Source organism: Carcharodon carcharias, chromosome 2 (assembly GCF_017639515.1).
Source record: "Carcharodon carcharias isolate sCarCar2 chromosome 2, sCarCar2.pri, whole genome shotgun sequence".
In the NCBI taxonomy this organism is placed as follows: Eukaryota; Metazoa; Chordata; class Chondrichthyes; order Lamniformes; family Lamnidae; genus Carcharodon; species Carcharodon carcharias.
Window position 1 is genome coordinate 183,544,864 of NC_054468.1, and position 13,888 is coordinate 183,558,751.

A 13,888-nucleotide genomic window follows, 5' to 3' on the forward strand; every position below is an offset into this window, starting at 1 on the left:
CCCCCCGTCCACCACCCCATCTCACCTTTAACTGCAGATGCCCACAGAAATTGGCTGAGTTAAGAATTATCTGTCAATGATGCAACAGCACTAAAATGCCTGGGTTATAAAATTTGGATAAATAAAATGGGCCTGTGTTTTGAAATAAAAACACAAAATGCTGGAAATATTCAGTCATCAGACGACAATTGTGGAGAGAAACAATGTTAACATTTCAGGTCATGATGATCCTTCATGCCTGCATCTTTGAGGGTTGAGTTGCGAGGGCTCAAGGCTGCATGGGGCCCAAGAGCCACAGGTTAATCATCTCAGATTCATGTCTACCATTGATACCTTGGTTCGGTGGTGTCAGTCATTTAGGCATTCAGAGCATCTTACCTTTGTGCAACTTGAGTAACACTGTCCTATGTTTACTTATACATTAATTTATCTGAAGATGCGACAGTAGCATCCCCATGTGATCTGGACTGGATATTTCATGTCTTTTATGCATTGGCAGATTGAGTTACCACATCATTAAGGTGCTTTATTTCATGGTGAGGTGGACAAAGGGCAACCATTAAAATCAGATTCACTCAGGTTTTACTGACTATCTTTGCAATTAAAACTAACAAATGCTTCTCCACCCCACTTCAGTGAATTGGCTTAATTCCACTGCATTCTGTTCAATATGTGAGGGCAGACAGAGCCTCCTCTCCTTTATTTTTTAAAATTCCTGTCTCCAGTTCCAGCTCTTAGACAAATACATCTTCCCATGAAGTGGAATCCACCAGCCTAATTTGGTTTGGCAGTAACCACATCTAAGTTCAACTGAAGAGCATTAACACAGGAACAGTGAGTGAACAATCACTGGAATGTTAACCATCTTTCATTGTCTCCAGAATACTGAGACAGATGCTTGTTGGAAACTTTATCTATGCCTGCCATGTTGATCTGAGAATTTAACCTTTGAGACCTATGCTTAGCTCAGTAGTAGATTTAGTCCCTGAATCAATCTCTTCTGGCTAGTGGTTAATTTTACACTCCTCCTTGCCTTCATTCCACTGGCCAACCTCTAGCTATGTGCCCACTGATACTCAGTACCCTGAACAGCTGGATTCACACCCTGTCCACAACAATCTCCAAATTTGGATGTGATGCTCAAAGCCAACCATGTCTGCAAATGAACTTCATTCCACTACAGTAGCTCAGACTTCAACTGGATAATCTCATCAATTCCTCTCTGTTTTGCCTATTTGCTGACATTCCAGAGTATCCTGGATTGCCTCTATATGCTTGTGTGTGTTTTGGTTGCTGCTCTGGATATGAACTCATTGCTTCTATCTCCCTTTGTTTTTTCTCTTACCCCCCCGCCCCCCAGGAGCATAGTTTCCTGACACCCTGTCATGCCACCTTTCATTTCTCTCCTCCCCCACTCCATACCATTGTCCATCAGCACTTTCCTATAGCTGTCCATGGCTTTAATCCCTTTCACTAAGGTCACAGCTACCCTTGGTGCCTCTGGGCATTCCTCAAATAGACCAGTGAGGCACTTGTCACTGCCCCCTTATGAGCAGCAATGCTGCAGCAATATCCTGTTGTTGCTCTTTCTGCCCAATGTGCTTGCTGAGACAAATCTTGCCAATATTCTTCCTGACAATTCACTGTACCTGCCACTATCCCTGAGATTCTGCTAACAAATCAAGAATCACTTCCCCTATCTTCAATTTCTTCCAGAATGTCTGTCCACAGAAACAAGAAAGCCCTTTGCCAACAATGTCATTGTGAGCAATTGCATTGACACAATGGGCTGAATACCCCCAGGGGCAGGATGGCAGATGAGAGTGGCAGCAAAATTGGGCTTCATGTTGGTGGCAGCATTCACAGCATCTATGCATCCATGCCTGATCATGCCTCAATTTTGCCAGCAGTAGGAGAGGCATTGGGTGGTGCTTTCACCTGTGGGCCAATTGCAAGTCCTTTTAACCAATTAATGGCCTCCTCCTGCAGCTGCTGGGGTTTCACCCACTGCAGGAAGTGACCAGCCAACCCCTGGTGGTTGGACAAGGGGTGGTGTGCCTCCTTTTTGGACTGCGAGTGCAAATTTAAGTCCCCGTTTTCCCCCCCACACCCCACCAAGATATTCCCCCTGCCACATTTCTCTTCTTGCTAGGGCCTGTCAGCCTGGCACCAGTGAAACCCTGGATTCATCTTCAAGTCTGGCTGCATCACAATCACTTGTCTCTGGGGCCTGCTGCTGGGACCAGAGAACTGCCAGCCATTTGATTGGCTGACAGCTCTCAGAGGTGGGGGTGTCCTCTCCAATGGAGGTGGAAGTCTTGCTTAAATCAAATTAATTGCTTGCCCTCAGCATAAAATTCAGCCCAATAGCTTTGACTGAAACATAGTTTCTGGGTATTGACAGCTTCTGCTAACTGAAGCCTAACATCTGAATATACTTTGCACCACTTGCCTGGTCCAAAGTGCCATAGTGGAGGTGTAATCTTCATCAACAAAAAGTATCTTAAGGTGGAATTTTCCCAGATTTGCATTAAGTGTGGTAGCAGACACGTAAAATGACATTTTATCCACCAGCTGCGATGACAGGTTTTCACATCATATTGGTCCCAAAACTGCCTTATTTATGCACTCCCAGGAAACATGCCATTTCCATGGTGGGTGGACTCTCATTCGCCTACAGGCCATCATGTCAGGGGTCAAGTTTAAAGCCCAGCCACAAGCACAGTGCTCATTGCTTCCAGCTCACCACTGAAAACTAAAAACTTGGCTTCTAGCTCTATCATGGGGATTGGAAAGTCAAACCCACAACTGGCCTCTGAGGTGGGGATCCCTTGGTGGCTATCCACTGCTGAAGTAAGGCCATTACAACAGGTTATAAGTGTCACTACAATGTATTAATTAGATATTTCAAATTGATACGTTATACAAGCAGGCTTCTGACAGACACAGTTTTAGCTTCTGGGTCAAATGCAGCTTGCTGGATGGCATGTATGTTTTGTGGATTTAATCTGGTGTGAGCTATAATTAATTTACTATTTGCATTTTGATACAAATTTACCCACATATTCTCCTAAGATCCTGAAATGTGACCTGATCAAATCGCATCTGTATTTGTGACTTGAAATTATACTGAAGATACCAGTTTCACAGTACCTTCTCAACTCTTACAAAGCGTTTTACACAAATTATTTTTGAAATGCTGTCATTGTTATGTAGGCAAATGCAGCATCCCACAAACCAATGAGCCAAATGGTCACTTTGGCTGTAATATTTTTAAACTAATTAATTTCAAAATATCAGTGTTGATGTCACTAGAAGCACTTCTTGCTAATTATCTCCATAGTTACCAGTGTATTGAATCTGTCAGAGGCTCCGTTTGTTTAGCTTCTGAACCCTGTAGAGAGCATTCTGTGCTCTGAAATGGCCTAGCAAGGGCAATAAGGGAAAGACAATATATGTTTTGGTCTTGCCAACCCAAGAATGAATTAAAAAGAATAAAAGAGGTTTTAGTGCACTCCTCAAACTAGGAAAATCTGTTGAGCTAATACAGATTTATTTGAAAGTCAGACTACATATCTCCAAGCACAAAATGGGCTGGGTCACCACTATTCACTGAAAATACCAGAAGATTGACTTTGCTGCAGAGTATGCAGCATTATGCTATTGAGAATAAATTTTTCAACTGCTTGTAAAAAGGAAAAATGAAGTTTTTGAGATAGAAAAATTCCTTTTGAAAAATACATCTGAAATAATGCAGGAGCACAAGAAAAGCCATGTGACAGGTGAGCCTTATGCAATGTTAACCCTGTAAAATTGGCATCTAGGAGCATCTCCAAAATTTTGGAACAATAGACCAGGCAGTAGATGCAGTGCTGCATTTGTCCCTGCTTACGATCTATGCTGAATATCAGGGATGTATCGTGAAAGTGGGCACTGACTGTCCTACAGTACAATGGAACAATACAATAGTGCACTGTTCCTTGGAAAACCAAGTACCTGGGAAGCACTCTGTATGCTTCAATGCAGGTAGTAAGCACAAAAGGGAATGGGAGTCTATGGTGTTCATCCATTAAGTACCAGCACAACCCAGTGGTAGCACTTCCACCTCTGAATCTGAAGGTTGTAGATTCAAGTCCCACTACATGTGACTAAGCTGTAAGTGCAGTATTGTGTTTAGATGAAAATTAAACCAAGGTCTCTTTTGCTTATGCAGCTGGACATGAAAGATTCCATGGTACGACTTGAAAAGAGCGAGGGAGCACTCGTCCTCTTTAAGGAAGATCCCTTAACACCAAAAGAGATTAATGGCCACCTCATCACCTCACTTATATTTGCAGAACCTTATTGCACCTAAATTTGTTCCTGCATTTTGCCTATTGAACAATGCTAACTATACAAAGTGATTAATTGGCTGTAAAGTATGTTGGGATGTTTTGTATGCTTGAGAGGTGCTATATAAAAATCAATAGGCTTCCAAATTTCATACTACCATGGTAGTCGCCTTTTACTACCGCCAAGCCACTCACTCCAAATGGGCAGAACACAAGATGCCTCCATTTCAATGAAAAAAAGATCAAGTATTCAAATACACTATGTACAATTTTTTCAGTTGCCCTTGCTAAATAAACTTTATTCAATCTGGAAAACTGCACCAAGCACAATGGTGAGTCAAACAGTTTTGCTATCCAAATGAAAAGCAGATTTGAATCTTTCAGAATCTATTGTGTAAATCAAATACACCTTGAAGCTTCATTCATTTAACTGTGAGTACTTGATGCAGATGATAGGCAGCTACAAATTCAAGTCACCTTTTGGGTAACCAAAGCCATGCTGTCAATTTACAAAACGTTTTCTTCTTGATTCAAGTGAAAAGAAAAGCTTACGTGCAATGAATGAATGGTGGTGTAGGGTTCAGTTGCATACACCAGTTATTACTTAACACTACAGATTAAAGTAGACAACTGAGTTTTTATTTATTCTTACATGGGATGTGGGCATCAGTGGCAAGGCCAGCAATTGTTGCCCATCTCTAATTGCCCTTGAACTGAGTAGCTTGCTAGGCCACTTCAGAGGCAGTTAAAAGTCAACCACTTTGCTGTGGATCTGGAGTCACATGTAGGCCAGACCAGGTGAGGATGGCAGATTTCCTTCCCTAAGGGACATTAGTGAACGAGATTGGTTTTTATGACAATTGATAACAGTTTCACAGTCACCATTACTGAGGCTAGCTTTATAATTCCAGGTTTATTAATTGAATTCAAATTCCACCAGTTGCCACCATGGGATTTGAACCTATATCCCCAAAGCATTAGCCTGGGCCTCTGGATTCCTAGCCCAGAAACATTAGCACTATAAAACCATCTGCCCTTTGTACAATATATTGTGGAATCAATTTCCTTTACAAGTTATTTGCTCATCTTGATGCTTTAAAGTTTTCAACATATGTGCTTACTTTAGCCTTCAACTAGAGTGGCAGATATGCTGTCCTTAGATTTGAAAGTTTACAAACAATGGGTAGAATTTTCCTATGTCGGGTGGGCTGGGCGGGAGCAGGCGGGGAGCTGATCATTTTACACGGGCGGGCTATTTAAGGCCAGCCCAGTGTAATGCGCAGCTGGTAGCGCTCAGCACTACCTGTGCGGGTGGGGAGGAGGGACAGTCAGGACCTGCGCTCTTTCACACGTGTGTGAAAGAGCGCAGCAATATCCTGAGGCATGGATCTGGGACATGTTTGCACATTTCACAAAATTTATGTAATTATTTTATAAAACCTTCAGGAAACCTCATCCCACCCATGGATGAGGTTTGCTGAAAAATGCGAAGGTTGCTTGGGCTGTTCGCCTGTCCGCCAACCTTAAGGTTGGACGGGCAGCATTGTTAACAACGTCAAATAACATTTTTATGGCCTTAATAGGCCATTGATAGTTCGGCAGGCATGCGCCCGCTGAACGCAACATTGAAATGACACACGATAATGTCAGGATGCACTCCCAACGTCATGGCACGTCATTTTTTGCGTCGATGTATCGTGCCCACCCCTGGACACTGACGACAATATTCTGCTCGATATTTACATCTGTCACTTTAGCTGACCACAGACAAGGTAGAGAGTTGGGAATACCTTATTAAGTGTTTGATTTCCCTTAGCCATAAATAAGCCATACCTTTATGATGAATGATAACATTCAATTAAGCTATTTTTCAAACTTAGCTTCCTTTCTTAATTTTAAAATTTATTATCTATTGCATTTGCAAATGATAATTCCTATGGTCATCCCAGCTCACACCAAACAATAAATATGGTAGTGATTCTATCACATCTATCTCTGTACACTGTGCTGCTCATAATTTGCAGTCATTTGGAATAAATCTCATTTTCGATTTAAGTTTGTCACATAATTCATTTTTCACAATAAACACAGCATAATCTGTTTAAGAGGGATTGCAATTTTTCATTCTTTGATTATGTAAATTTCACTCATGCTATTTCTTCCATTACTGACAGCTCTGGCGTCAGATGTTAATAGGATGTGAGAGAGGTTTGGAATGTATAACCTTAGTCCATGATACCTGAAGAGGAGAGACTAGGCAGCTGGAGCAGACCTGAAAGTAATCGACAGCATCGGGGAGAGGATAAGTTGAAGGCCAGCCTCAGGCCTCTCACTTAATTGGAGCGAGAGTCAACAGCAGTAGTAGATTGGGGTGTGCATGAGTTTGAAAATGTGAGAGAGGAAAAGCAAACTGTCAGCACAAGAAAGTAGCAAGTTGGTTGGCTAGTGAGTATCGATAATTTCCCTTTCTTCAAAGTTAGGGAATTATTTTTAGAAGATGGGGAGTTAAAAATTTCAATATTCTTTTAGAAATAAGGGGTAAGTAAAACATTCATTTAACTTCTCTACATTTAAAAAGAAGGCAGCTCACTACCACATTCTCAAATGTAATTATGGATGGCAATAAATGCTGGCCTAGCCAATGACATGAATGTTTTAAAAGTGGCATCAATAAAGGGAAGTGAGTAGCTGGTGAGTCTCTTTTTTAAGTAGTAAGGTTTATTAGTTGTAGTAAGGTTATTATCTAATAGACAGAGGAATGGCAAGGCAGCTCCAGCTCTCAAGTGCACATCCTGTGCTACATGGGAACTCCAGGGTACTCCCTGGATAACCATGTGTGGTGACCAGTAAGCAGTCAGGAAGAAACAGGCAAGCAGTGCAGGAGTCCCCTGAGTGCATCTCACCCTTCAACCAACATTTAGCCCTGAACGCTGCTGGAAATTATGGTTTATCTGGGGAGTGCAGCCAGAGCCAAGTCCATTCCCCATTCAAGCCTGCTCTGCCATTAAATTAGATCATCACTGATCTACTTCAATGCCATTTTCCTGCACTATTCCTATATTCCTTGATATATTTAATATCTAGAAATGTATCAATCTCCATCTTGAATATACTCAAGAAGAGTCACCAACCTCTGAGTGAAGGAATTCCTCCTCATCTCAGTTCTAAATGGCCTACCTCTTTCTCTGAGATTTTGTCCCCTGGTTCTAGAACACCCCCACCACACAAGCACCACCCCTCCGCCAACCCAATGAGCCAGGGGAAACATCCTTTCCGCATCTACCCTGTCGAGCCCTTTAAGAATTTTGTATACTTTGATAAGATCACCTCTTATTCTTCTAAACGCTAGAGAATATAGGCCCAGTTTCCACAATCTCTCCTCATAAGCAGACCAAAACCGTACACAATACTCTAGGTGTGGTCTCACCAAGGCTCTGTACAATTGCAACAAAACATTTTTACTCCTGAACTCAAATCTTCTTGCAATAAAGGCCAACATACCATTTGCCTTCCTAATTTGTTTCCACATCTGCATATTAGCAGTTATGAACAAGGGTACCCAAGTCCCTTTGGGAATCAACACTTGCTGATTTTCACCATTTAGGAAATACTCTGCATTCCTGTCTTTTCTACCAACTTCGATAACTTCACATTTTTCCACATTATATATATTCCATCTACCTGTTCTTGCCCACTCACTTAGCCTGTCTAAATCCCCTTGTAACCTCTTTGCATCCTTTTCATATCTCACATTCACAGCTAGCTTTGTGTCATCTGCAAACTTGGAAATATTACGTTTGGTCCCCCACATCCAAATCATTGATATAGGTTGTGAATAGCTGGGGCCCAAGCACTGATCCTTGCAGTAAGCATAGCCTGCCAACCTGTGAATGATTTGTTTATTCCTACTTTCTTTTCAGTTCATTAACCAATTTTCAATCCATGCCAATGTATGTAACCTCCAATCCCATGTGCTCTAATTTTGTTTACTAACCTCCTGTGTGGGACCTTACTGAAAGCCGTCTGAAAATCCAAATACACCACATCCACTGGTTCCCCTTTATTTATTCTGCTAGTTACATCCTCAAAAAACATGAACAAGTTTGTCAAACATGATTTCCTTTTCATAAATCCATGCTGACTCTGCCTAATACTACCATTATTTTATCAGTTTTCAGTTAGCACATCCTTTAGAATAGATTCTAGCATTTTCCCAACTATTGATGTCAGGCTAACAGGTCTGTCGTTTCCTGTTTTCTCTCTCCCTCCTTTCTTAAATAATGGGGTTATTTTTGCTACCTTCCAATCTGCAGGAACTGTTCCAGAATCTATAGAATTTTGGAGGATAAACACCAATGCATCCACTATCTCTACAGCCACCTCCTTCAACACTCTAGGATGTAGATCATCAGGTCCAGGGGATCTACCAACTTTCAGTCCCATTAATTCCTCCAGCATTACTTTTTTTATTAATGCTAATTTCTTTCAGTTCCCCATTCTCGCTAGTCCCTTGGTCCTCTTGTAATCCTGGGAGGTTTTTTGTATCTTCCTCCATGAAGACAGACACAAAGTATTGTTTAGTTTTGCTGCCATTTCCTTATTCCCCAATATAAATTTTCCTGTCTCTGACTGTAGTGGGTCCACATTTGTCTTTGCTAATCTTTTCCTTTTTACAAACTTATAGAAGCTTTTACGGTGATTTTTTTATGTTTCTCACTAGTTTACTTTCATATTTTATTTTCTCTTTCTTTATCAGTTTCTTCATACTCCTTTGGTGAATTTTAAAATGTTCCCAATCCTCAGGCTTTCTACTTGTTTGGCAACTTTATAAGCCCCTTCTTTTGATTTAATATAATCTTTAACTTCTCTTGTTAGCCATGGTTGAATCACTTCCCCTGTTGGGTTTATATGCCTCAAAGGAATGTAAATTTGTTGTAAACCATGTTTTAATTCTTTAAATGCTCACTATTGCCTCTATACCATCATAATTTTTGATGCAGTTTCCCAGTCTACCATAGCCAATTTGCCACTTACACCTTCATAGTTTCTTTTGTTTAGAATTAAGGCCCTAGTTTTAGATTCATCTCTGTCACTTGCAAATTTAATGTAACATTCTATCATATTATGATCACTCTTCTCTAGGGCCTCCGTTACAAACAAGATTATTAATTAGTCCTTTCTCATTGCACAATACTAGATCTAAAATAGCCCATCCTCTAGTTGGTTCCTCCAAATACTGCTGTAGAAAACCATCTCATATACATTCCAGGAATTCATCTTCCAAAGCAATAGTGCTAATTAGGTTTACCCAGTCTCACTGATTACTGTATTACCCTTGTTACATGCATCTCTAATTTCCATGCCCCACATTACCACTACTGTTTGGTGGTCTATAAACAACTCCTACCAATGTTTACTGTCCCCGGTGTTCCTTAACTAATTCTACATCTTGATCTTCTGATCTAAGGTCCTCTCTCACTAATGTACATTTTTTAACAGCGCTACCCTACCTTCTTTTCCTTTTGTGCATATCCTTCCCAAGTGTCAAATACCCTTGAATATTCAGTTCCCAGCCTTGGTCATTCTACAGTCACATCTCCATAATGACAATTAAATCATACCTGTTTACTTCCATTTGTGCCATCAATTCATCTAACTTGTAGCAAATGCAATGTGTATTCAGATAGAGTGCCTTTAATTCTGTCTTTTTATTATTTTTGCAACCCTAGCTTTATCTGCTCTTAAGTTGGTACATCCTGTCCCTTCCCACCACATTCAGATTATCAATTCCTTTACTATTACCTTGCTCTCTTACTTGTCCTCTCTCTTTAATTTATTACATCTTCCCTCACCTGATCCCTCACCCCACTATTTAGTTTAAAGCCCTTTCTATTACCCTTGTTATACAACTTGCCAGAACACTGGTCCCAGCATGGTTCAGATGGAGACCATCCCAATAATACAGCTCCCACTTTCCCCAGTACTGGTGTCAGTGCCCCAAGAATTGAAACCTAATTTTCCCACACCAATCTTTGAATCACGCATTCAACTTTCTAATCTTATTTACCCTACTCCAATTTGCTCATGGTTTAGGTAATAATACAGAGATTATTACCTTTGAGGTTCTGCTTTCAAATTTAGTGCTAGTTGCTCATACTCTCTAAACAGAGTCTGTTTCTAATCCTATTTATGTTATTGGTGCCTACCTGGACCATGACAACTTGATCCTCCCCTTCACACTGAAAGTTTCTCTCCAGCCCAGAGTAGATGTCCCGAACCCTGACACCGGACAGGCAATGCAGCTTTTTGGACTCCTGCTCTAGGCTGCAGTGAACTGTGTCTATCATGCTGACTATACTGTCACCTACTACCACTACATTCCTATTTACTTGCCCCATTTGAATGGCTTCCTGTACCAAGGTGCCATGGTCCGTTCGCTCATCCACTCTGCAGCCTGCATTTTTGCCCATTAAGGCTGCAAGAATCTCAAATCTGTTGGACAACAGCAAGGGCTGAAGCTCCTTCACTTATACCTTCTCGATCCCCATAGCTGCCTCACTCCCAGTCACACCCTCCTGCACCCGACTAAGAACCAAATCTGACGACCCTATTCTAAGAGGTGTGACTCCCCCGGGACAAAACGTCCAGGTAACTTTCCCTCTTCCTGAGGTGTCGCAGTGTCTGTAGCTCAGCCTCCCGCTCAATGACTTTGAGCTAAATTTCCTTCAGCCTCAGACACTTACTGCAGATGTGTTTGTCTTGGTTCACACAGGTGTCCACGAGCTTCCACATTCTGCAGCCGCCACACATCATCTGTACTGCTATTTTTTTGGAATTTAATCAGTTAATTATTTTACTAATTAAATTTTAATTAATACCGTTAGTCCTGCCTTTTTATTATTTTGATGTTCACTGATGGTTGCGTACTATTAAGCACCATTTACAATTCCTCAGATACTGAAGTAGTCCATGTCCAAATGCAGCAAGACCTGGACAATATCCAGGCTTGGGCTGCAAAGTGGCAAGTAACATTTGTGCCACACATGTGCCAGGCAATGACCATCTCCAACAAGAGAAAATCTAACCATCACTCTTTGACATTCAATGGCATTACCATCGCTGAACCCCCCACTATCAACAACTTGGGGGGGTTACCATTAACCATAAACTGAACCGGACTAGCTATATAAATACTGTGGCTACAAGAGCAGGTCAGAGGCTGGGAATCCTGTGGCAAGTAATCACCTCTTGACTCCCCAAAGCCTGCCCACCATCTACAAGGCACAAGTCAGGTGTGTGATCAAACATTCTTCACTTGTCTGGATAAGTTCAGCTTCCACAACACTCAAGAAGCTTGAACCATCCAGGACAAAGCATCCTGCGTGATTGACGCCCCTTCCACAAACATTCACTCCCTCCACCACTGACACACAGTGGCAGCAGTGTGTACCATCTATAAGATGCAGTGCAGAAACTCACCAAGGCTACTTAGGCAGTACCTTCCAAACCCACGACTACTACCATCTAGAAGGACAAGGGCATCAGATACGTGGGAACACCACCACCTGAAAGTTCCCCTCCAAGCCATTTGCCATCCTGACATGGAAATATCTCACCGTTCCTTCACTGTCACTGGGTCAAAATCCTGGAACCTCTTCCTTAACTACACTGTACATGTACCTACACCACAGGGACTGCAGCAGTTCAAGAAGGAAGCTCATTACCACCTTCTCAGGGGCAATTAGGAATGAGCAAAAAATGCTGGCCTAGCCAGTGATGCCCACGTCCCATAAATGAATAAAAAATGTTCTGTTTACCCTGATTGAAATTCCCTAGTTAAGATAAATAGGAAATACTCACCAGCCAATCTAATAAGCTTTATTACTAATAGTAAACCTTACTGCTTCGAATAAAACCATACAATTACTAAAATCTGAGTTTTGAAAGATAAATGAGAAAAATACTCACCAACTAATCAACTACCTGTTTCCATGTGATATTACACTTTGCATTTTCTCAGAATGCGGTTGGTCCACTCTGGAGCCACAGATTGGATTAGATTAGATAGTCCTTTTAGGTGCTTCTGTCTGTTTCTGGTTCCTTCTCTATCCCGCTCTTTTAGGTGCTGCTGCCTAACTCTCCCGCTCTTCCTATATGATGAAAAACTTAGAATATGAATACAGCAAAACTCAGTGAAAAGACATTTATAAGTCAAATTATTGACGATGAAATTGTAATTACTGGCATAGCACAGCTACAATTCAATTCTAGCATAGGGCTTCTTTAAATATTTACAGCTGCAGGGACTTCACTTAATAATACCAGTTAGAACATTAACACTTACGTCATTAGCCACTTGAGGTGAATGAAAAATTGCTATTGGCAATATTTAAATTGGGATTTCATTTATATTTCCAAATCTGGCTCCCCTAATTCTAGTGACAGATTTAAAATATATATATACATATATATATATATATATATATATATGTGGATCTACAGATCCACTACTAGGATATGGCACTCTGATTTATAGTATAATTGCAAGGAGATGCCTCCTGGATTCCCATCTTCGCAAACATGCCAATTCTCACAAAGTTATCATGAGAGAAATGATTTGCCAATAAAATTGTGCCTCTCTAGCAAACTCCAAAATCTCAAAGTTATTCACTACGCACCCATCTTGGGATAGGCAGTCTAAAGACGACACCTCCACAGTTGTCATTTGTTGCTTATTAAAATTATGTTTAGCTCAGTGTGAAGGGCCCAGGGCCCGGCCAACACAGTCAGACTCTGAGGCTGGAAGTGTAGCTTTTTTAGCTATGGGTAGAGGGTTGGCCCCCAGCAGCCCTCACTCTGAAGCAATCTCTTCTTTACCTTCACCTATCACTGGCCCTCTATTCAGCTCCACCTGTCCACACCACCCACCCCCCCCCCCCCCGCAACCCACCCTTAAACAACTTACATTTCACCACATTTCTATTTCTCTTTAGGTCTGAAGGCAGTTTCATAACCTGATTGTCACCATTATGCCAGGTTAGGCGCACAAAGTACTAGCATTTTGCTATGCAGCTAATATATAATTTATAACAGAAATCAAATTAAGTACGCAGAAATATTTGACCACTGCAATAAGACCAAAGATCTTTGGATCTTTGAGGAGAGTACATCTTAATTACCAGCTTCTACCCACGTGAATGTGAAAATTTAAGTGCAACAAGTTCTTGCAATCATCTGAAGAATTGCCACATTGGTTTACAATTGGTTGTTTCAGCTTTTTGACTTCTTCCAGCTCTGTGAATTTATTTAAGATAATGCTATCATTAAAAGAATTGGTAATACTTCTCAAGGTTCAATCTCATGCAGAAAAGAAAGTCAATAGGTGCCAGTGCATATTAAGCAATGAGAGATATTGGGCAGAATTTAACATACCCCCATGGTGAGTTTTGTGGTGGGGGACATTTAGTAAGAAGGGATGGTGGCCATTAGAGTCCCTGTCATTATCCCACCTCAATCCCAATTAAGTCTATGGCAACAAGCCACAGACTTCCCACCTC

General features: G+C 41.2%; 2 protein-coding genes across 2 annotated transcripts in view; both read left to right on the forward strand.

Annotated features, from left to right (window-relative positions):
• lpgat1 (lysophosphatidylglycerol acyltransferase 1) overlaps nucleotides 1–13,888 on the forward strand; it is a 183,112-nt gene that overhangs the window by 131,275 nt on the left and 37,949 nt on the right. The gene's annotated exons all lie outside the window — the stretch shown is intronic.
• The window catches only part of dtl (denticleless E3 ubiquitin protein ligase homolog (Drosophila)), a 168,827-nt gene that overhangs the window by 54,789 nt on the left and 100,150 nt on the right, over nucleotides 1–13,888 (forward strand). The window lies entirely within an intron of this gene.